Consider the following 24,095-nt stretch of genomic DNA (forward strand, 5'->3'; position numbering starts at 1 on the left):
CATAGGCCCACAAGATAATTTAAAACCCAGGCTGAAAAAGCAAAACATTTAGGAAAATGCTACCTGAGGAGTATCTGGTCCAACAATAATATTACTGAGTTGTCATATTATTGAAAGAATAATATATTATGCTATTTGGTGTTATTAATATACACATAAAAAATGTATAAAGAACAAGACATATTTCCTGTTGTATTAGCTATACAAAAAAGTTTATGAATTAAACTTAAATACAATGGCTAAGACCCCTTTTTCAGATTTTTTATTTATTTTTCATAGTTTTATTGAGAAAAATATAATAAGTAATCTACTACAGGGGAAAGATACAGCAACAATGTGTGAAATCATACCAAGAGGGCACAACAGGAAGTACAGGAAAACAATTATGAAAAATTAAATGCAAAATAAACAAAATAGTCAAACTGAAATCATGGGAAAAAACATCCACTTTGAAGATAACAACTCAGTGTTACATTTACCTAACTACTGACGCAACCAATACATAATTAACAACAATGGGAGTCTACCGCCACACTTTTGTATATTCTAATCTTTTCAACTGGGATTATGCTCAAACGCATTCATAACAAATTCGAAATCTACAGATATGCTACACATTACCTTACTAAGGATAAGTTCTACACATAGAGATGCATAATTGTCAGTTATTTTACATGAATCTCAGTTGCACTAGTATCACACCATGACTGAAAACAAGTGTGTCCATATCCTTTTTTTCAGAACCAGTGCACCAATATTCAGGTAACTTACACTGCAGATCTCTCCACCAAACGTCCTTTACAAGACAGAAGAAATTAGTTGCTACTGTCCCAGCAGATGACAGGATGAGATGACCTAGGAAGAAATAAATATACATTAATGCGATTGTGAGAAATAGATTTTTTAAACATTCAAATATGTTACTTTCCCCACAGATTAAAAAACTTCTAGAACTGTAACAAAGATAATTTCACATTACATGCTCATAAATATTTGTCAGTTGTAGACAATTTGTCAGTTTGCTTTTCTCAATGGGTCCTCTGTCACGAAGGTAAAAGATCAAACGGACTACTATCTATTACAAGTTACATATATAATGCATTTGCAATAAGGCTGATGTGATTTTTTTGGGAATTTTGTGATGGAGAAACTTGTCCACATAACAGTACATTGCTCACTATTTAAAATTCTAACATATGAACTACTTTGCTGCAAATAAATAAACAATATGATGTTTAAAATAAACACAATATTGGATTAGTTACATCCATTTTCAAAAAGGAGATGTCTATATAAGTAATTTTAGAGTTCAATTCTCATTTATGCCTCTTACCATCTGACAAAGATGTTTTCAGTTGGTTCGCATCTAATGTCACTGCCTTCATCCTCATCACTGTCATCATGCTGAAGCTTCTCACCAACATCATCCTGTGGTTCCCGCTGATAGTCGTCATCAGGGATAAAGTTGATGTTTTGACGAAGGGCAATATTGTACACCATACAACATAGCGCACAATACCACAGATCTTCCCTGGAGAGTAGACGGGGGATCTTCCAGGCTTGTACATGCAACATAATCATGCTTTAAGTATCCCAAACGTCTGTTCCACAGGTCCCCTGGTTCACACAATGGCCTCACTGAAGCAGACATCCCTTCGCGTTGTTGGGTTCCTTAGTGTTGTAGTTCATGAATATTCGTTACTGGTTTGTAAGAATGCAATGAAGAGAGACCATGACTTCTAATTGTAATAGAAATCACAGCAGCCAACACAGGGGGGAGAAGGGGAAGGGGAAGAGAGAGAAAACACTCATGCGAGGTTCGTCACACTTCTTTTAAAACTGCTTGCGGAAGTCTGCAATAAAACAATACCCGATTAGAAAAGAAACTTGTAACATTCATAGTATATTCAATCCTTTACCTAATTACCTTAAGTAATAAGTTCTCCCTCACTCAGTACTTACCTCTCAAAAACTTAATGTAGTTGTCACACTGGAAATATTTTTTAAACTATTTTTATGATTAGTCCTCTTGAAAATCTTTGCAGTGTAAATTCTGCATATGACTCTTAAGGAGTTAATAGAGTGTTCAATGCACATAAGTTTAAAAGGAGATCCAGTCTTTTAAATCTAGATAAAAATGAGGATGAGTACAATGTCGCCAATGAGAATGGGAGAGACACAACATGCAAAATAGAATGTGCTAAAAACCGCCCAAAAATTGAAACAAAATAAAATGTGCACAATCGGTACAAATATAGAGGACATAGAAAATGGTACTTATTGAGAAAACTATCTGAGTAGACAAGATATTGAAAATGTAGGAAGTGAAGATCAATTCGACACCCCAACCACCTGATACTGGCTCCATGACGATCCACTGATGAATGCTAAACATAAACTACTTTGGGACGCGATAAAACTCTGAATTTACTCTCTTTTTATACAGTCACAATTCAGGACAGCCCCATATCCGAAATCCTGCTTTTCACAAGATTCAAGTTGATTTAATTTTTTTTGTCACTACGTTAAACACTGCGGACACTAATCTTACACTGTCTCTTAACATCCTCATATATAGCTCTCTAACTGTGCTAAGTATTTAACAAACATGATTTGTACTTGTTATTTCGTATAACTCGTCTCTTAGTATGATTAAAAGCCATGTTTGACTGGGAGAAGCAGAGCCCACTGACAAGATTAAGGACAAAAGGAAACAAAATTTTAAATAATTCTTTAACTACTATAAAACTGCCATTACCTTCACAATAGGTGTAATGGTTATCTGGATGTTAATATCTGGTAAAAATACTAAATTAAATTGTAAGGGTAAGGCTTCTTTAGTGTCTCAGTTCAACTTTTTTCTGAATGATATGCGTTTTCTACATGGGTGTTAGATTAGGACATGCTTTGTACACTCCTATTGCTAATTAATATATCCACCTCCCTTTTCCTTTGGTTGGTGGATAGACATAGGGCTGTGAATAGTGAAATAAGTCATTATTTATAGTGCAAATATTTGCAAACATGTGAATGACCATTTTTAAATAATATATGTACTGAGGACATGTACATTGAACAATGATTTTACTTGTTTTATTTTCAAACAATTCTATATACTCTTTTTAGGGCTTTTTTTATAATTAAGTAATGTCATTCTTCTCCCATTAGTAATCCTTTAAGTATTCACTAACAACGTCAGAGAGAAACAGAATCATTTCTCTCTAAAGTACAATATATTATTATTTTATTTCCAAGTCTATTATTAATGTCTCACATTAATGTATGTATTTTTCTTAATGTTTTTCTTTGAAATGTTTTTTTGCAAACTCCACGTACACTGACATAATTTTCTGTTATGTTTTGCCATACACGATTTAGGGTCATTTAGTCACTTGTCTCCAACAATTGAAGAAGACCTACACAACTGTTTCTGCTCATATTCTGCTGCTAAAACCCACCAAGGTTGAAGGTACAGGTGACAGCGCCTTCAACGTCACTGTTGAAGAACTAGAAATACTTGTGTAAGGGTCCTTGATCAACCACAGCCAGCTAAGGTATGATCCAGCCAATAGTCAGGCAAGCACGATGAATGTAAGTCATTAATCCGCAGTCTTTTTCCCTGCATGGAATCACAATGCGGTTGTTACAACGACTGCGTTGAGATTCCGCATACCATTACTCGGAACAACGACTTGCGGAGGGGGGCACTGGATGTTGGGATTGTAGAATTTACTATTGCAACTCCAGTTTGTGCGGACACTAGGGAAGCTGTTGGATTTTAAATCCAACACCTCCCGCCCCTCCGCAAGTCGTTGTTCCGACTTGCGGAGTAATGGCATGCGGAATCACAATGCGGTCGTTGTAACAACCGCGTTGTGATTCCCTGTGGGGAAAAAGTTGCGTGGTAAACGTTGTTTACCAAGCACAATACATGCTATGCAACTAAATAGAAATGTTGTATTTTTTAAGATTGTGATTGATTTAACAAATCACTAAAAGTTAAAATATGGCAATAGACCATGTTTGATTTCTAGTATTATAACATATTTTGAGCCTAACATAAATTGTAATCCCATTTAATATAATAATTATATGTAAATGTTGTTTGCCTTTAATATAATTTTCAATGATGCTGAGACCGAAATTATTTTAAAAACATAGCGTGTTGGACACCCACCAAACTTTTCCCTGTTAAATCTAATGCATGCGTATTAAATTGTGTAAAAATGCAACATTATAATTTATATATATATGACAATAATTTATTTAAAATATCTAAAGAAAGAATCTTATTACGTTGACATCAATGCCCTCCAGTTGCAGTTATGATTTCTAAAAAATATATATATATGTATATATACATATATATATATACATATACATATATATATTACCTACTGGCGGTCGCCAGTAGGTAGTTATAGTAAGGATTTTTTTCAATGCAAAATCTCAAAATTCTATTTGGAATAACTTTGGCGCCGGTTGACGAATCTGCCTAAAAATGTCCTCAAATTTGCCTCGCGGAGCTCCGGTCCTTCCTTGAAAGTTTGGGGGGGATTCGTGAAGCGGGGGCCGAGATAAAAGGGGGTTCCCAAAACGTGTTTTCCCCATGTTCATTTCCATAGGGCGGTCGAACTCACTTTTAGCCCGAACGGCTGAATGGATTTCCACCAAACTTGGCAAAATTGTAGGGACTGGTAGCCCGATGTGCCTTTGCTATGTCTCAAGATATGTGCTCCAGTTTTTTTTGAGTAATTTAGGTTCAAAAAAATATATATATCTATGGCAGCGCCCCGGTATGCGCACCGGGGCGCGTACCGGGCGCGCTACGCGACCTGCGTGCGGAAAGCTGATTGGCCATCGGGTGTCTGTAAACATTTCAAACAGTACGGAGCGGCCGCCATCTTGTGTCTCAGTAGGATCGAGACACAAGAGGTGGCTAAAACAAAGGGGGAATTGACCATAATGGGGCAGAGTAGACCCCCCCTTGATCCCCTAGGTTTGATGTGGGGGCCATAAAAGGGTTACATTACACTGAAAGGAGGTCTATCACTCTGTCACAAGAATGGTGTCATCAGTGATGTCATGAGTGATGCCACTGACCATGTCATGAGTGATGTAATATGTGACGTCATCAGCAGTGCATTGCTGGCGCGCAAGTTATAGTGAGTCCAACTAACTATAACGTGGGAATTTCAATGGTTTTATGTCAGTAAAATTTCCAGCTAACTATAACTGATGTCAAACCTATGGTTTTTTCAGTGAATATATATATATCTATACTAATATAATAAAGAGAGAGCCCAAACCTTTGAGGCGGGTAATCTCAGGAACCACAGCACCAATCACAACACCCAATACAGCGTTGGAAAGGGCAGTTGCAGCAAAAGAACATAGGCTATGCAGACGCCCACCATATACATTTAAAAGGTAAATGAACCGTGCCAGCAAAATAGTCCCTTGTGGGCGTGTCTGCGTTGTGCTGTGGGCGTGTGCTGGGGGCGTGACAAACGCTGGGGGCGTGTGGTACGTTCCGCCCTTCATGCCATGTCTCATATCGTGTGCTGTGGGCGTGTGCTGTGGGCGTGTGCGGGGCGCGGGATTACGGGAAAAAAAGCAAGCGTTGTACCCAATACTTCATTGTTTTTTCTTCCCAGATTCTGTACATTCCAGCTCCGGGTGTCCACCCTGCTCCTTTTTAATACCCCTGCACCCCATATTCATAACCCACCCTTACTCCTTAAAATACCCCAACACCCTTAAACACTAACCCATCCTAACCCTATAAATATACCCTATACCCCAAAACCCAAACCTATCCCTAAACCCTAAAAATGCCCCTGTACCCCAAAACCCAAACCTAGCCCTGAACCCTATAAATACCCCTGTACCTCAAAACCCAAACCTACCCCGGAACCCTAAAAATACCCCTGTACCCCAAAACTCAAACCTAGCCCTGAACCCTAAAAATACCCCTGTACCCCAAAACCCAAACCTACCCCTGAACCCTAAAATACCCCTGTACCCCAAAACCCAAACCTAGCCCTGAACCCTTAAAATACCCCTGTACCCCAAAACCCAACCCTACCCCTGAACCCTAAAGACACCTCTGTACCCCAAAACCCAAACCTAGCCCTGAACCATAAAAATAACCCTGTACCCCAAAACCCAAACCTACCCCTGAACCCTAAAATACCCCTGTACCCCAAAACTCAAACCGAGCCCTGAACCCTAAAAATACCCCTGTACCCCAAAACCCAACCTAGCCCCGAACCCTTAAAATAACCCTATACCCCAAAACTCATACCTATCCCTAAACCCTAAAACTACCCCTGTACCCCATAACCTAAAACCATATCTGAACCCTTAAAGTAACCAAACACCCCAAAACATATACCTCAGTACCCCAAAACATATACCCCTATACCCATACTTACCTTATCCAAACATTAAAAAAAACATGCTTTTACCATTCATGCATTTACAATGAATTTTGTTGTAAATGTATGTGTGGTAAAAGCATATAAAATGTAATGCCATGCGTTATTATGGCATTGCGGAGTCATGGTACTTTCGCAATGAAAGTATGCAGAGTGATGTTATGCGGAAAGAAAGTTGCGGAACAATGGGTGTTTACCCTCCCCCAGTAAGTACATTGGTGGCATGGCAGCCCACATCTCCAGCAACATACTCATATTTTTTCACCACCGATTTGAAAAATGCACAGGCCTCTCTCATTGATGGCCAGCACCGACATACACTTTTAGACATACCTCCCGCCACAAGTTCTAGAATTGCGAACTTTAGAGCTGGGGAGCTACGTTTGAATCTCCGCTTCAGCTCAACATCATGTGAATCCAGGCAAATCGCTTTGTCTCCCCGTGCCTACCACAAATGAATGTGTTCTTCTGTAATGTAAATTGTGCTCATGCCATGTTGTCGAGTTTGCGCTATATAATATTGCAAGGAAAAATAAAGTAGGGAAACTCGAGTTCACACACTACTCAACGCACACTCTTAAGTGCATCAGTAGTGCACTGTGAATCGGAGCGTTTCACAGGCCTGTCACAGATAGGAAATGCTATCAAAACGAAATCCTACAAAACAATATACTACTGGCCTGCAGCTATTCATACCTGGACAACGTCGGGACGGGCTGCTAGTATATATATATATTTATATATTATACATTACACAAAGATATTTAATGTTTTAGGACATGCAGGCCCTCTTGTTGGCATGGGGAGGCTGTGTGATATACCATGCCTGCCAAATTACACTAGTGTCACTAAGCATTTCATTTTAATTTTAAAGTGGGATGGTTTTGCCACAACTTTTAAGTTTAAGACATGGCAGCATTGGAGGCAAGGGTGCCTTGGTTATTGTGGTTAATGTCAACCATATTTTTTCTAACTCATAAGAGCCTTTTAAAAATCTTTCCAAAGAGCATTACATTTTTTAATTTGTTGACTAGCTACTTTATGACTTTTTGATACATTTTTAGGCTCTATATCAGCTCCATCACAATGTGAAATTAAGCCCATAAGAACCAAAAATATATCAGGTGTTTATCAATACGTTGTATTGCCCATCTGTCTCTTTCTTATGGAATAACATTGATTTTTTTAAATCAAAAATAATAAATAAAACAAAAGGCTCCCATAACATTTAGATGTTGGCCAATATGAAAAACATTTGTTCTGATTTTGAATTGAGGGCCAGAAACGTTATAAAAAATGTGAAGCTATTGGGGTGTGGCTAAGATGCAGAGAAATGGAGGATGCACCTTAGATCAGTTCTGCGCAGCCACCCTGCATCCTTTAGTATCCTGCAGTATACAAATGAGGTTCCCACATATAAGGGACACAGGGTACCTACGGAATACCCGCATTCTGGTGCGGGATCATCCCGAGGTTTCTTGCCTGGGTCCAGCCGCAGTGGACAGAGTGCGGCCTATCGATCCAGCAGGCCGAGGCTCGAGGCCCGGGATGGGCTGGGACCCTCTGAGTGTCACACAGGTACTCATCCGAGGTGGAGAAGAGTGCAATAGGTGGGACCAGGTGTCAGGAAGACATGCGGACTGGGAGGAGTGAGCTCACAGCCTCCCCTGATCCTGAGGCAGACGTGCTGGGCCCAGTTGCAGGGTGCGCTGAACAAGCTGGCCTGCGGCGGTGTGTTTGATGCAGGCCTGTGGCCGTCCAGAGGAGTCAACAGATACCCAGGAGCCGCAGCATTGTTACAGCTGACCGGAACAGCTCCACTGAACTCCCCACTCTATGGGAAATAGCCACCAGCCATTGCGCAGTGGATATGAATGGGCCTCCATTTGGTGAGGAGCCGGGATGGATGACATCACCTGTTGCAAGGGGTCACAGAGCATGTAACAGGCCCATACATATTGTGGTGCAGGTGCTCATCCAACGGCTAGCTGAGCCCCGCAGGGCCACGCCCTTCATTTGCGGTAGGGGTGTGCCGACTGGTGAAATAAAGGCCCCCTACATTTCTGCTGGTCATTATCCTGCTGCACAGGCCTCACAGGGTCAAGAACACTGGGAGATAGTCCTACACCAAGCAGTTGTAGCAGATGAGGGAAGTGCACGCCGCGGCCCATAGCGGGAACATAAATTAACTGAACCCCATTAGGAGGTAACACGGGGTGGTCACATCAATTGTGGAGCGGACCGCACTAACATCTGTGTGGTTTGCGATGAAGTGAATCCTCCCCTCTCGCCCCCCCGTTCATAGTGAAGTTGGGGTTATTTGGCCTTGGCGCAGTTACTGCAGGGGCCAGTGCCATTGATCGGTCTGAGATTGGACTGCTAGTGCCGTCCTGGGAGCCACAGTGGGGGTCTGGTGAGTCAGAGATAACTGGAAATGCTGGGTACTGGAGATAGTTCCATAGGTTCCTGCAGGTTTGCCACTGCTAACTCTTCACATTGCGGCACTGCAGGACCTCCCAGAATTTAACTCACTAGAAGGCAAACTTCTCCTGGGAGATTTGGTTGATCATAAAGTTTGCAAGATCTACCAGAACATAATTTCTAATCAACCTGATACATTTGGTGCCTTGCGCGCAGCTTGGGAGGCAGATGTGGGTGAACTAGGACATGAAGACTGGACAGAGATTTTGGGCTCCCCTAGAGAATTGGCTAATACAATTTAAGTATACCCACTGAGTGCATATAACGCACCACGGGCTCTGGCATATGGGTCTGTTGCTTCCCCCAGTGTCTCAGATGTGGTGTGGAGGGCGGCCCCTTCATCCACACAGTGTGGAGCTGCCCAACATTGGAAAGGTTTTGGCGGGGGTGGTTACATACCTGGGTAAGGTCCTTTCATGGCAAATCCCGTGTAGTCCGTGGCTGGCCCTTCTTCACCTCACGGAGGATGTGGGAGGGAATAGATATAAATTATGCCTTCTCAGTTTAAGACTGACGCTCGCTAAATGTGAAATAGTCAAGATGTGGAGGGCATCGGCTTGATTTGGTCTGAAAAATCACATGGATCACTGTATGAGAATGGAGATAGCTAGGGGATGCCCCCATAAACACCGGAAAATATGGAAGCAGAGGGCGGACGACAGAGAAATGAATTAGTGCCAAACTCTCACCAAATTATAGATAAAGAAATCAAAACATTCCATGGCCAAAATGCACATATCACTCATTGAATTGCCGAACGTCTTGGACTATGTAATTGCAATGCTTCTTGACTGTTATATATGTTTTTTATTCATTTCCATATGATATATATAATGTTTTATATCGTGGGTCGTGTCGAATCTCTACATATGCATCAGTAAATTGTGTTTTTTTTTATGTGATGCTAGCCCCGCCCTCCTTATTAGAAGTGTCATAGGATACATGTTTATGATGGAGTACCCATCTGACAAACTCCATACCTACCCAATAAGTAATGTTGAAAACATATTAGAAGGACAAAAAAGATAACAAAAAACTCAACAAACATTCAAAATACAGCATTGTACATGATCTACTTAGAATAAAGTGGATTGTATTTCTGTTACTGTAGTAAAGCTCAACCACATCTAACAAACTTTCATTCACAACAATTGTAAGAAATGAACATGAAGAGACATACATCTGTTTCTTTACTTGTGTAGTTTCAATCAACATATTCTAATATATTATGTTTTGTGTTTCACCGCTCAATCTCTGTAGGTGAGCCCCGTCAGAAGGAAAAAACTATGGATAGTGGAAGTTCAGGCAGTCAAAATTAAATTTTCTAAAATGTACTTTTACTAATTATATATGTGTTTTTAATCAGACTTTATCATTAAATTGGATTGTTTTAAAAATGTTAAACATCATCTTAGAATTATTTGTGTAGCTGTGTCCTGCCCACAGTTACACATGAAAGTTCACAATCTGTACTTGAACTTTTCTAGGATTAAGCTGGAGCCCTGCCAGTGAAAATAGTTTCTCACTGCGTCGTAGGAACTGAAGGAACATGTAAATTTTAATGTTGCACATGTTAAACTTTTACATTCCAGGCACCCTACCTTGTGGGTAACAAGGTCTAAGTTAGGAGTGACTTATTGATAGTCAAATACAGGGTTTCCTGCTTTGTAAACACTTTCAAGACTGGGCTCTCCTTTGCCCTGGGATCTTCTCCCGCTTCTCCCGTCCTGCCAGCACTGGTCTCAGAGGAGGCCATGAAAGTCCTTACAAACCTTTCCATGTTGCAGGCAGCATTGTTTCATGCTGTCCAGGGTATCAGTCAGCAAATGGGTAAAGTGTTTGAAAACCTGGTTGGCATGTGTTCTGCCATGTCTGCCTTAAAAAGTTTATTTCACACTTGTCCCCATTCCAACAACTTAACATAACCATTCCATAACCTGACCCTATTCTAACACCTGACCCCAAATCCCCATTTCTCCTCTGACCCTATCCCTCCACTTCCCTCACCCATTCTACCAGTACCAACCTCTCACGAAGCCCCTAACCCTATTTCCAGAAACCTTCCCATTCCCCAAAACTCCACCTTTCAAACATTTTCCCTGTACTGAACCATCTGGCTTAACCACTCCCAAAACCTCTAAACCTATCCATTCCCAGAATCCATCCCATATCCCAAAATACTGTCTTCCCCTCCTTCCACAGGACCACCTGGCCAAACCACTTTCTTTGTTGTTTCCTTTTTTATAAATAAATCAATTACTGCTGTTGCTGTCTGTTGTTTTCTTGAATCTATATGGTATTTACAAATATATAAAAGTGCTTGCCCTATTCGACTGCATTTTACAATATGTTGCAAATGTTAACTATTTACTTCCATGTCTAGGTATTGCCATTTACAACGTATTGCGCTGTGGGAGATGTATTTCACTATCATTTTACATGTGGGTTAAAAAAAGTGGTAGCGTTATTGTAACCACCTACTATTGGTGGTATTGTGTGTGACTACATTTAACACCAATATATAAACCTTGCAAATGTTGTAATATGTTATGATGTTGTGGTCCAGAAATAGTCCATGTAATGCATGATGTATGCTGATACCTAGGCTAAGAATAGGAGCGTAATGTTTTGCATGTGAGTGCGTATATCCTGCACCAGATAGCTTGAGGCATAACATAAGTGACCAAGTAGTATAAACCTGCACTTGGGATTAATTGTTGTCTCATTTAATTGTGCCAAGTGTGATACGTTTGTAAAATGTGAACGTGGATTATTTCTCCTTACATTTAAAACTGCTCAAATACTGAGTGTTAACAATACACGTTTGTACAACATGTATACTTCATAAAACAATGTTTTCTTCTCTCAATTAGAGTTTTAGGGGTTACATTAAAAGGTATTAGGTTAATATTTCTTCAAGGTATATATTCTGACACAGAGAGAGTAGGTTGATTGGTGTTAGATGAGGTTTGAGAATCATAACATAATTTATTGTCATTGAACTTAACATTCGCCATTAAAAATATGCAAGTTAAACTTATTTCCTATTCTGTGGTTCAGAGATTGTTGTGGTTAGAGTTGGGCTATTTATGATCCTCCAACTCTGGTGCGGAGAATGAACTACCATGCTTCAGATGATGGAAATTATACTCTAAATAGCACAGACAAAATAGTGTCTTTCCATTGCTCCATTCATTGTGTTTAGGGTTTAATGCAGTTGACATAGGGATTAAATGTGGCAGAGAAAGCTGGCGTTTGATGAACTTTTGTCCATCAACCCACCATACTCTAAATTGGACCGAGGAACCACTTGGTGGCCAAGCGATCTGAGATTCCCACCAGAACCTGTCACTAAGGTGAGGAACTTGAGAGTACTGTTCGATGACAAGCTCTCGTTCATCCACCATGCAAATGCAGTCGTCTCTTCCTCCTTCTACACCCTAAAAATGATAAGGAAACTTCTACCATTCCTCCCTTCCAGCGCTGGCAAGACCCTGATGTCCACACTGATCATGTCAAAAGTAGATTACTGCAACGGACTCCTCCCAAATGCCCAGAAGAAAGTCCTGAACAAGCTGCAGTTAGTTCAAAACTCAGCAGCCAGAATTTTGTCCGGCACCCCCAAGTTCAAATCAATCTCACCTGTCATACGTCAACTCCACTGGTTGCATATCAGAAGCCGAACCAAATTTAAAGCACTGTGCATTGCGTATAAAGCGATCAACAACACAGGACCAGAGTTTCTCTAAAAAGTACTATGCCCACACACACGAACAGAACCCTGCGCTCCTCCACAGCTTACCTACTTACTGTCTTCCGCACTAAGAAAACCTCCTGGAGAGACCGACAATTTACAGTTGCCACAGCCAGACTTTGGAATACCCTCCTTCTCCACATTAAAACCAGTCCCACCCTCATGACATTTAGGAAGCTAGTAAAAACCTGGCTCTTCAACCAGTAGTCACCACACGCAGCTGCTTTCCTTCTGCTTTACTCCTCAGGGCCAAGACACCCCAGGGTATTTGCGTGCTATATAAGTTGCATAAAATAAATAAAATATAATAAGGAGGCGAACAAGTGATCAGATGGTTTTTCACGGTCCACGTACATTCACTCTAAGTCAGGCTCTAAGTCTGTCATGTGAGGATTCTCAGTGCTGCTTGTGTACTAGCAGCCATATAGCAGGAAGGGCTTAGCATTTATTAAGACTTCCAAGAGCTTGTCTTTGATTCTGTTTATTGTGCAGTGGTGGGTGTTTGACTATTCTGAGATGTAAATGGTGATACGATATTAAGGTATCAACTGAGGAAAGGTGGGCTGAATTGATTTGCAGTTTGAAATCCAGTTTATGCTAAGTTGTGGGGACACCAGAATTATACCAAGTTAATTTTCTAATTAGAAGGCAGCAGAGAGCTTGGCTTTTCCATTCTTACTCTGCAGCAGCACTAGGTCCACTCTAGATTTGAAGAAATTGTTATATATACAATACTGCACATGATACATTGAAACTATAGACTCAGGCAAATTATGTTTTACAATAGTGTTCAGAATCTGCTGTAGACAATTAGGTACTCCTAATTCCAGCCACCGTCATAATTAAATCTGGATAACGTAAGAAAACGAAGGACAATGACTATGTATACTCCTTATAGAAATCAGAGACAAGACAAAATCCTAGTAAGAAAGCGGAGGGAAGATTTGAGTATAATGCCAACCTGAGATGCCAAGCAGAGGTTGATAGAGATGAGAGTTACTTCTAAGAGAGGGGCGGAGCTTGCGGTTTGGAACATGGCGGTGCCGTAGCAGAGCTCCGTTAAGCCATCACCACTATTGGTCATTAATCCGAGCATCTAGCTGCCTTTCCAGCCGCTGTCTGAGCTGATCTAGTTGCTGAAGCGCTGCAGAGCTGCCACATTCCTCTACTGCCCTGGGAAATCGAGAAGAGGTGCCATAAATCGTGCCAAGAGGAGAAGCCTGCCCTGTCTGTTCTTGAGGCCTGCAGCCGGCTTGAAGGGAACGCACATATTCGGATGTGCCCGGGTCCTCTCCACTTTACCGAAGGTGAGACAAGCGTAGTCCGGGAGAGGGCACTGGTACTGCTTGGAGCCCCTGCGCCGGCTGGGAGTCTTGCGCCGATCTCTGCCCGGCCCCAGAGGTGGTTAACGGCCGGTGCCACTGCGGGGGGTGGGGGACACAGCGATGCCTGCTCGCGGGCCTGCGTCTGCCCGTGGAAGAGCTCAGTCGTCCTGCGAGAGGCGTGGGACATCACCCCACCTGGATCGGACTTGTAGCTAAAGCGGGGACATCTGGTGAGTGAGAGGGAAGGTACTATACTCGAGCGTGCAAAGCCTTGAAGAGGAAGACAAAGGAGGGGCTGTGTTGCAGTTACGACGGTCTACTCTAAGACATCAGCTGAGCCGTGAGTAAGCTTCCCCCACAGATACTGCTGGCATTCCCTATCGTGCCCCAGTCAAAGCAATCAGTGGCACGCCTCCTGTGACACCCAAACACTGCTAACACAGGATTCTTGATTCCGCGCTTCCTTTCCATATATAATGGCGGCCTGTGCCGGCTGGTGATAGAAGTTTACTTAATCTACTGACAGCTTTAAGTGCGTTGGAGCTGGAAGTGTGGCTCTTTATCCCATCCAGCTTAAGCATTGCACACTTTCAACAGAGGCGAAGTGTGTGCCTGGATTGCTCTTGCCCCATTCAGACCTGCTTGTAAGCTGTGGGAGCCCTTGATAGGGTGTCTGCGAGTGAGGCAGGGGACGATGCGGACACTTAACAATGGGGAAAGTTGATAAGGTCCAATCCAAACTGCATTTCAAACGAAAAACTAGATCCTGTTAAGAGGGTGACTCCCAGCCTTCCTCTGAATAGTGCGACTTGTCTGAAGACACACCTGCAGATTCTCTTCAGATCCTAGCCACCATGCAGCTAAGACTGAGCACAACTGATTGCAAAATAGATTCACTGTTTTTTTGCATGGACCGTATGTCTGGGCGATTAGATAAGCAGGCTGCTGGACAGGCAGTGAGACGCGTGACAGAAGTGGTGGAGGTGCATATGGAGACTGACGCAGCTCAAAAACAATTTAATTAGGTCTCAAAATAACTACAGGACAAAGCAGAGGATTTAGAAGCCAGGCTCAGAAGGAGCAATATCCGTATATCTGTATTATTGGGCTGCCTGAATCCACTGCCACAGGGAATATGGAGATTTTCACAGAATAGCTCCTGGTGACTCTACTTGAGCAGAGACATTTTTTCCCCCATATTTGTGATTGAGCGAGCTCACCGCTCTCTAGGTCCTAAACCTTCTCCAGGAGCCCCTCTGCGCCCAATCATTGCCAAATTCCTGATCTACAGGGACAGGGATGCTGCGCTCAGGAAGGCTAGGGAATTAGGGGACCTACAATATGAGGGCTCCTCCATTTCACTCTTCCCTGATTTTACTCTTAAAGTCCAAAAGGCAAGGAGTCAATTTGCACCACTGAAACGCACACTACAAGCCCAAAACCTTGAGTATGCCATGCTCTATCCCGCGAGACTCAGAGTAATGATGAACGGCGTATCAAAGATATTCATTGACCCTAAATCTTTAGAGAAAGCACTGGAGGACTACTCCAAAAAACAAAAAAGCAAGGGGGAAATAGAACAACTCCTGGAGGCAGCGGGGGGAATCTGGATGTTCAGGACTAGAGACGCGAACTGATGGCGTGCTTTTATGCGAGATGGAATTAGTGGGAAGGGCGAGGGTCTATTTTGTTTATTAACAAATTCTCAGCCAATGGTTACAATTAGAAGAGATATGAGGTTGTCATGGAAGCTTGAGGGGAATGTAGGTTCTTGACATGCAGTTTATGTGGGGATTGATTGATAGCCACTCCCTAAAGAGTAAGTTAATTAACCAGCTATTCTGACATAGAGATGTAATCCAACTTGTCTTATACCCCTGTCCAGTGATACTTACCGGTAGGATTAAAATTGCTCTAAATTGCAGACCTTGAACTATCGCAGAGCCTACATTTGCGGAGAGGAAGGAAGATATTCCTCCCCTGCCTTATGACAAGGATAAGCTACTGTACTAGAGGGAGCGAAATGCCACATAAGTTTCTAGATGGCTTTAAGCTTTAACTCTCACTCTGCAGTGGTGGAGTGAGAGCAGTTGGAGAGGCAACATACACCCTAGGGTGTGTTCCACCAGATGGTGTTATGCTTTTTGGTTTGAGGGACAAGAGGGAGGGCTATCTCGTACACGTCAAGTTGGGGATGACGTGACGTGGATGGGGGAGGGAGACTTCAGTTGTTTAACCACATTGATTATCTTATCACCTACAATAGTGATGACAGGCTGCTGTTTACACTAGTTAGGATTGGAATAGGGGGATTCAATTTAGACTGCTGGATCACTTAAAGATGACACAAGGAGAATGAAACAAGGTGAGATATCTCACTTGGAATGTTCGGGGACTTAATAATAATCGCAAAGTAAGAAATGTATGCATATCTCAAACAACATTTCGTAGATGTTGCATTACTGTAGGAAACTCACCTACCTGCAGACAGTAAGAATCTAACACAGAGGAAATAACAGGGTCACTTTCATGCTGCTGGCTTCTTGACCCATGCAAGGGGAATGCTCACAATGGTCAACCCGAAATCAGGAATTACATTAGTTATGATTGATGCAGATACTGAAGGACGCTACACAATCTGTAGATGCAGGGGGATAGGCCTAGATCTACTTGTGGTTAATATTTATGGGCCAAACTTCAACAGCCCGCAATTTTATCAATCTCTTTTAACATGCCCACACATGAATACCAACCTACCGCTCATAGTGGGGTGAGATCTTAAATGTGTTCTTGATCCAGCACTGGACCGCTCAGGAGGTCCATCAAGGCGTATTTCGTCCTCTGCAAAACTCAAAGCGGATTCCATTGTGCGCCTGGACCTGGTAGACATTTGACACACTCGCTTCCCAGGATAGGGGGGTCACACTCAAAATTCAGCCCCTCATGAATTACACCTGCGAATAGATTACTAGCTTTTAACAAGAGCATTATACCCAATGATTAAGGAATGCACGATACACCCACAGACATTATCAGATCATGCACCAATAGTATTTGAGCTACTTTGCCCGCAGAAAAGACCAGCCCTGTTCACGTGGCAATTCGCCCCTTATTCATTGTTGGATAGTGTCTATAAAACTGCCATATTCAAGGCAATTGAAGACTTTTTTACGAATAATGTTGGTTGAGTTAATAGTTTCTCCACAATATGGGAAACCTTCAAAGGTTATATAAGGTGCACTGCAATCTCCAAGTACTCTCAGGTGCTGCGCTCTATCAGAAACCGCCTATGTAGTTTAGAGAAGCACCTAATTGACCTAGAAAGGGCCTTACTAAGCAGGGAGGAAGCTGGCCCCTCTGAAGAGTTAAAAAAGATACTAGAAGAATATCATGAAGTAGCTAATAGTGAGGTCAAACATATGGGTAAATATGCAGTAGCCAGAGTGCATGCGAAGGGGGAGCGCCCTGGGCCAACACTGGCAGCTCAACTACGTAATAGGAGAGAAGCCACTGCGGTCACTCAATTTGTGCAGAGTCGGAGGAACTTCTGACTGACCCTGAAGATATTGCAAAACAATTTGGTCAGTGTTACTCTTAACGGTATCTCTCCCGGAAGTCAGCAAACAAGAGCAATATCTTAGACTACCTCGAACACATTAAGTTACCTTGGCTGAACATCACGAATTTCTTATGAGACCGCTTGAGGTCCTGGAAAAATAAATGAGGCTTTGAAAAGTATGTTCTCTGGAGGTGCACCCGGCCAGATGGTCTCACAGTTGCCTTTTATAAGGAATTCAGAGATCGTCTAGTACGTCATCTAGTGACACTGTTTGAAGAAATAAGTGAATCTTGCGAGATGTCCCCTACAATGAAAGAAGCCCTGATAGTTACGATATTGAAAACTGTGCTCCTCATTCCGCCCATTGTCGCTGCTGAATGTTGATACCAAAATATACGCCAAAGTCCACACTAACCGTCTTGCCCCTCTGGTGCCAAAGCTAGCCAGCACAGAACAAGCAGACTTTGTCCCAGGGCGCAATTTGACATACAACTTGCATACCTTCTTTGGAGCAGTAGAACACACTAACCCGGAGGTCAAGGCGGCAGCAGTCTTTTTAGATGCAGAGACAGCCTTCGACTTGGAGTGGTTGTCATGAACATGATGCTGCAAAGAATGGGTTCCTGGAGCCTAGGGACAACATTCCACTCTTTTGTGAAATATATTAGTGGTTCGAAACATGAGGCAGCACAAATGGCACAACTTGCTAATTTAAAACGGACAAGATAATGTAAACTTCTCTGAGAAGCCTTGGGACAGAGAAGAGTATGTCAGACATTATTATGCTTGAAAGAGATGAACATTACCATGCTTGAACTACGTATCACTACTGAAAAAGCAAGATAAAATAGAATGTGACTTCAAACACCATAGTGTATCTGATCTGCACAACTGCTAGAAATAATTGATCAGTGCCTAAAAGGTTTGAGACGCAGCCTCATTCAACTTTACAATGTTTCCCTCTTCATATGTAAGCAGTGGTGCAGCATCTTCACATACCATAAAACCAGATGTGCATCGCTTTCTCTACTCTATGTTCATCACGCAAGACATGCTTTTTGAGTCACAAACCATTTATTTCTATGTACACTTGCTTAAGAATATATGATTATACCACGATTTCAATTACCACGCATGGCTTTACCACGCGAATTTTACATCGCAAGTGGCTTTACCACGCTGGTATTTACAGCGTAGGATTTTACAACGCGTAGAAACGTCTTACCTGCACGTCTTTCTCTACGAGCCCTTACTTCCATCCTCCATGGAAACAAGCGTCAAAACACGTATACCAAAATAAAAAAAGGACTGCTTTTTTGACGTACACAGCACGTCTTTGGGGGAGTGGCTCTTTCCTTTTTCTTCTAAAATTATGTTCGTTTTTTTTTAAAGTAACCTGCTTGTTATTTTTTGGGGGGGAGACCCCCCCCAGCCCCCCTCCGAGCCCCCCCCCCTCTGCCCCCCCAAGCCCACGCAGAACGACTTGAAGGAATACCACGTCTCCCCCCCAGCCCGTGGTAAAGACGTCGTGGAAGGCACCCTCGTTGTGAAGACGTTTGCGTGGTAAGTGTCACGTGGTAAACGTTAGTAGTGGTAATGCCTTCGTGGTAAATGATGTTTCCCCTTGCAAAAAAGGTACAAAAATCATGTATTTGCTTTCCTCTGACTCCTAAATAGAGAAAATCCCTCCAAATACCTTAACATCTTCAATGATGATGAAGTCCTTCTCTGGGTCAACACTACTTTGTGTAGTAGTATTGCTTGGCATATGACTCTTTCACAGTTTACTAGCTGGTGCGAGGTAGGATACCACTCACTTCTTTTGCAGCATTTTTAAGCAATGCTTCTGAGGGCTGTAACTGTGCTAAATCCAGAGATTAACCCCCTGAAATACTCGGTAATGCCAAGGGAGGCCCCACCTTCTTTTTGGGTATGAGAGCTTAGGCTAAGCAGGCTTCAAAAAACCTTTACCTCAGCCATGCCCTAGGCCAAACTTGCGCTACTGTGCTTTCTCAGACATCCCAGAGTATCTTATCTAGGTAAGCACAATTGTAATGTATCATGTTCAACAACCTCTACACAATATGCCCTCACTAAAAGGTTGAGGTCAGAGAACGAGATGCATGAAAAGGGTTGCTTTGGTATTTTTCGTTCTTGATTATGAATATTTTGGAAATTAGTCTGTTATTTAAACATGTAGAATGGGAGTCCGTTGTGCGTTGTTTTGTGAGCTATGCATGCAATTCATATTTGCATGTGAACATATATTTATTCATAGCTTCAAATGAAAGCAAGCATGAACAAAGGCAATAGGTCTTGCGTTTTGTTAGGTGGAGTGTTTGTTATTAGTTGGGTGCTTGTGTGGGGTGCTCCTAACTATCAGGAATAAAATCCCATAATGAAGTAACAATAGCCGGTACAAGAATATGAATTCTGAGAGTAAGAGTCTTTTGCTGAACAGACTACACTTAGTAAAGTTAAGCTGTGCCCTTTGAGGCTTATGTTGCAAGTGGTGAACTTATACGCCATACCGTCAAAATATTTCCTAGCAGATTCTTTTGACAAAGGCCGACCAGCATTTTGGAAGCATCTTTAAGAAAGCATAAAGGCATGCACATCTTTAACTTCTGAACAAAAAAAAAACTTAAAACCTGTATCATGGCAGTAAAATGAAATAAATTAATGTGCAACGCAGATCAGTTGCTAGCACTGGAACATTATAATGCAGTAAGGTATTCAACTAACACACGCTAACAAAGAAAATGCCACAGATCAGCAGGAAAAATATGTCTTTGCCTCAGTAAAGTAAGTACCTGAAAAATACTGGGTTTCAGTTGGAAGCTACATGTCGCATCTGCCGTCGAACAAAGGACTATTTAATGCCTCACCATCAACTCCTAATGGGAAACACAAATGCCTACTGTAACTACCCTCGAAAGGCTATAGCCTTGGTGGACAGATGATCCATGAAATGGTTAACCATGAAAAAACATGTCAGTGGCTGAATGAGGCTGAACCACTGTGCACTCTCACCGCATTCTTTTACTGTTGAATTGATGACGAGTAAATCAAACAGATTAAGCTGTGTGTAGAAAGATCTCAAAGTGATTTCATAAAATGTAAGATTATACTTTGAAAGTAGCACCAGGTGCAGTTTTGCAGGTGTAACTTGTAAACATTTCATGAATTAATGAAATTAGTATATCGACATCTATGCAAGATCATAAACCTCTAGCAATAGAATCCTTTAAGTCCCTCAGGTACACATAGAAAATGCTACTATCTTGTGCCGTGGTTGACTGTTTTTAGATACAGAGGGGCTTATTTATGAGCCCTTACGTCACTTTTGTGCCGCCAGTGCGTCACTTTTTGTGACGCACCAGCGGCGTAAAAAAATGCACCATGTTCTGTCATATTTACAAAGTGACGCATCTAGGTAGATGCGTCACTTTGTAAACCCCTGCGCCACATTATACCTGCATCAGGTATAATGTATGCAAGGTGGGCGTTCTGGCGCAAATAAGCCTCGTAGAAGTGACACAGTGAAATCTATGAGATTTCTCTGCGCCACTTCTAGGATGCAAATGCGTCAATATCGTACACCTGCCTCACAGCAGGCGTAAGACTGATGCAGGCCCATTGAAATGGGAGTTGCCCGTGTTAAATGACCCATGGCTGAAGTTGCGTCACTTTTGTGACACACTCCAGCGATGCGTCATTTTTGGGCCTACAGATATGTCAGAAATACTGAAGTATCTGTAACGCCTTGCGACATGATGCGTCCTATTGTAAATATCTCACATCCAGCATGTCGCAAGGAGGGCGCAATGAAAAGTGACGCATTACTGTTTTCACGCAACGATGCGTCACTTTTCATAAATGAGGCCCAGAATGCTTGCATCTGGGTTGACTGCTGTGACAAGTAAATTCACAAAGACCTACTAATATGGCCTACTCCAAGTGTCCAGTGTCAAATAAGAGAATTATTGCATCCACTAAAATCAGACACCGAACTGGGTGAAATATTTGGTGCTATTATTTTTAACCTCTCGCTGCCTCTCTCGATGAGGGCAGGAAAAAGCCCACTCGCTTCAGTTGCTTTTTGTCATTCAGTGCAATTAGGTACATAGTTTAACACCGAATATAATTAAAGTAGTAATAGTAAGTAATAGTTTATTTGATCAATAGTGATCATTCACATATAAACAGTTCACATCATACATTTAAAACGTTTTAAAGAAGCAATAATATTTCCATCATAAAAACTTCAGGATTCTAAATATCATTAGGCAGCAAAATGTGTAATATTTGTATAACTAAACTTCATTAAGACCTTCTAAAACAATTAAAAATGATTATTTAAATTCCTCTAATGGAAGCACCAATCAGATCAAGTAAATCGATATTTGCAGTATGCCCCAAATTTAGACGTTGGCTCCTACCTCTCCACATTATTCGTACATATGACCAAATATATGGCTCAGTTTTAGGTCTGTGCCACCAAGCATACCACAAGTATATAGATAATGTGACCACAAGCCACCTTGTTACGTCAGATCTAAACACACGTAGTGCATCTGCAGTTCTTGTAAATTACAGTAATCGACAAGCTAGAATGATCCACCTTTTCTGATGTGTGCATAGTGATGGCAAGAAAACATAACATGTTCCATGGTTTCAGGACTTAGCCCGCACCCCGGGCACAGTCGAGTTAAAAAGGCATGTCCCCAACTGCTTCTCAATGCATTCAGTGGAAGAGCCCCAGTTCTGAATTGGATGTAAAGTGCTCGTGCCTAAGTGGGTTCAACTTCATCCATGTAATTATGAAACTGAACACAATTTTTGAATTCTAAAAATCTGATAATTAAAGTGCCTGGTGCCATGGGGTTAGTACATGAGAACTCAATGTAGTCCAGTATCTTTTTGTTGAGCTGGGGCAGCATTTTTTTTGTCATGGTCTTTGCGTCATCCCACAGAGTACACAACCCCAGTTTAAAGAGCCAGTTCCTGATCTTTCTTAAACCAACCCAGATGCCTGTCTTGTCTTTCGAGAGTTAATAATTCTTCCACTGCTTCCCTTACCAGGATCTGTGAATTCCGAATCCAGAGCCTCATCTAAAACACAAGAGCCTTCAGAACAGCAGAATGAGTGATAGTCAACCTCTAATTTATTTAGTTGTTCCAGTCCCTATAATCCAGCACCATAGAGTGCTGCACCCAACCGTCTAGCCCAGTGTATTTCTATTGCTGAGATCAGACGGTAAGTAGATCGTAAGATTTTCTTTACTATTGTAAGGGTGCTTCTCTGGATCTGGATGACCATGCCAGATTACCAGCAATTCTGACTCCCAAATAATCAAAAACCATGATCTATCTAAGTGGTTTACTCCCAGCCTCAATTTCCCCTTTAAGGATTTATGAGGATTAAAAGCCATAAATTTTGTTTTGGAACAATTCCTTTCAAGGCCTCGGTCCTCACAGTTTGAAGCAAACCTATTTAAAGCATTCTAAATCCCCATTGGGGTTTTCAAGATAAGTACCATATCATCCGCAAATAAAAGAGAATGAATAGGTTTGCCAGCAAGTTTAGTAGCATCACCACCATAATCATAAAATTCATTAATAAACCCATTCATGTATAGAGTAAACAGGGTTAGGGTCAAAATGCAGCCCTGATGCACCCCTTTTGAGACAATTATATTGTTAGTTAAGTCTCCACCGGGGTTCCACCTGACTTTGGCATAATTTCCTTTATGCAATTAAACCAAAAGTTGGAGCAAGCCATAGCTTAATATGGTTGATAGAATCAAATGCTGATTTAAGATCAACAAACACAAAGTACAGGTGTCCCTTCTTGATCGTGACTTCCTTCCAAATAAGCATAAGGAAGCGGAACACCTGATTCAGAGTGCTTGGGTGAGCCCTAAAGCCAACCTGCAAATGAGAGTGTATACTATTTCTTCTATCCAACATTGAAGATGTACCAATATCATTTTACAAAAAAAATTCTGAGTAACATCTATAAGGCTAATAGAGCCGTAGTTAGAGTAATCACCATTGTCCCCTTTCTTGAATATGGGTATTATTTCTGCCCCCTTCCAGGTCTCAGGGATATCCCCTCCCTGTATTACAGAATTGAAGACTAAGGGGCCTATTAGGATCTCGGGCAGATCGCCACCGCCATGAGGGCGGTGGCGATCCGCCTGAGATCCTTCCCCGCCCGCCACCCATTTCCCCCCTGCCATATTACTATGGCGGGGGACCTCGACGGATGGGAAGACCGTCCGCCGCTTTTCCGCCCGGTCAACAAGTTATCCGGGCGGAAAAGAGTTTAATATGGGGGGGGGTGACTGTTAGACACCGCCAGCCATATTAGGATGGGGGCGGAAACATGCTTTTCCGTAGCGGTATTGCCACGGAAAGGCATGCGAGATTGCTTGCAGGGGCCCGTTGCGGGCCCCTAGGGACTCTGGGGGATGGGGGGTGCACATGGGGGGTACTTATGGGACCCCCCACAGTTCCATGCACAACATGGC

The 24,095-nt window shown here is 42.1% G+C and overlaps 1 long non-coding RNA gene across 2 annotated transcripts in view; it reads right to left on the reverse strand.

The window, feature by feature from the left end:
* Nucleotides 1-247: 247 nt before the first annotated feature.
* Nucleotides 248-24,095, reverse strand: part of LOC147698907 (uncharacterized) — a 105,458-nt gene continuing 81,610 nt past the window's right edge. The window contains exons 1-3 of one of the 2 annotated variants that reach the window (XR_015299380.1): nt 16,758-16,957; nt 1,334-1,853; nt 248-855 (exon numbers count right to left, since the gene is read on the reverse strand). This is a non-coding gene — a long non-coding RNA (uncharacterized LOC147698907). Of the gene's footprint in view, nt 856-1,333; nt 1,854-16,757; nt 16,958-24,095 lie in introns of those variants that run through there. The other variant, XR_015299379.1, reaches the window with a different exon arrangement.

Source organism: Lissotriton vulgaris, chromosome 8 (genome assembly GCF_964263255.1).
Source record: "Lissotriton vulgaris chromosome 8, aLisVul1.2, whole genome shotgun sequence".
Taxonomy (NCBI): domain Eukaryota; kingdom Metazoa; phylum Chordata; class Amphibia; order Caudata; family Salamandridae; genus Lissotriton; species Lissotriton vulgaris.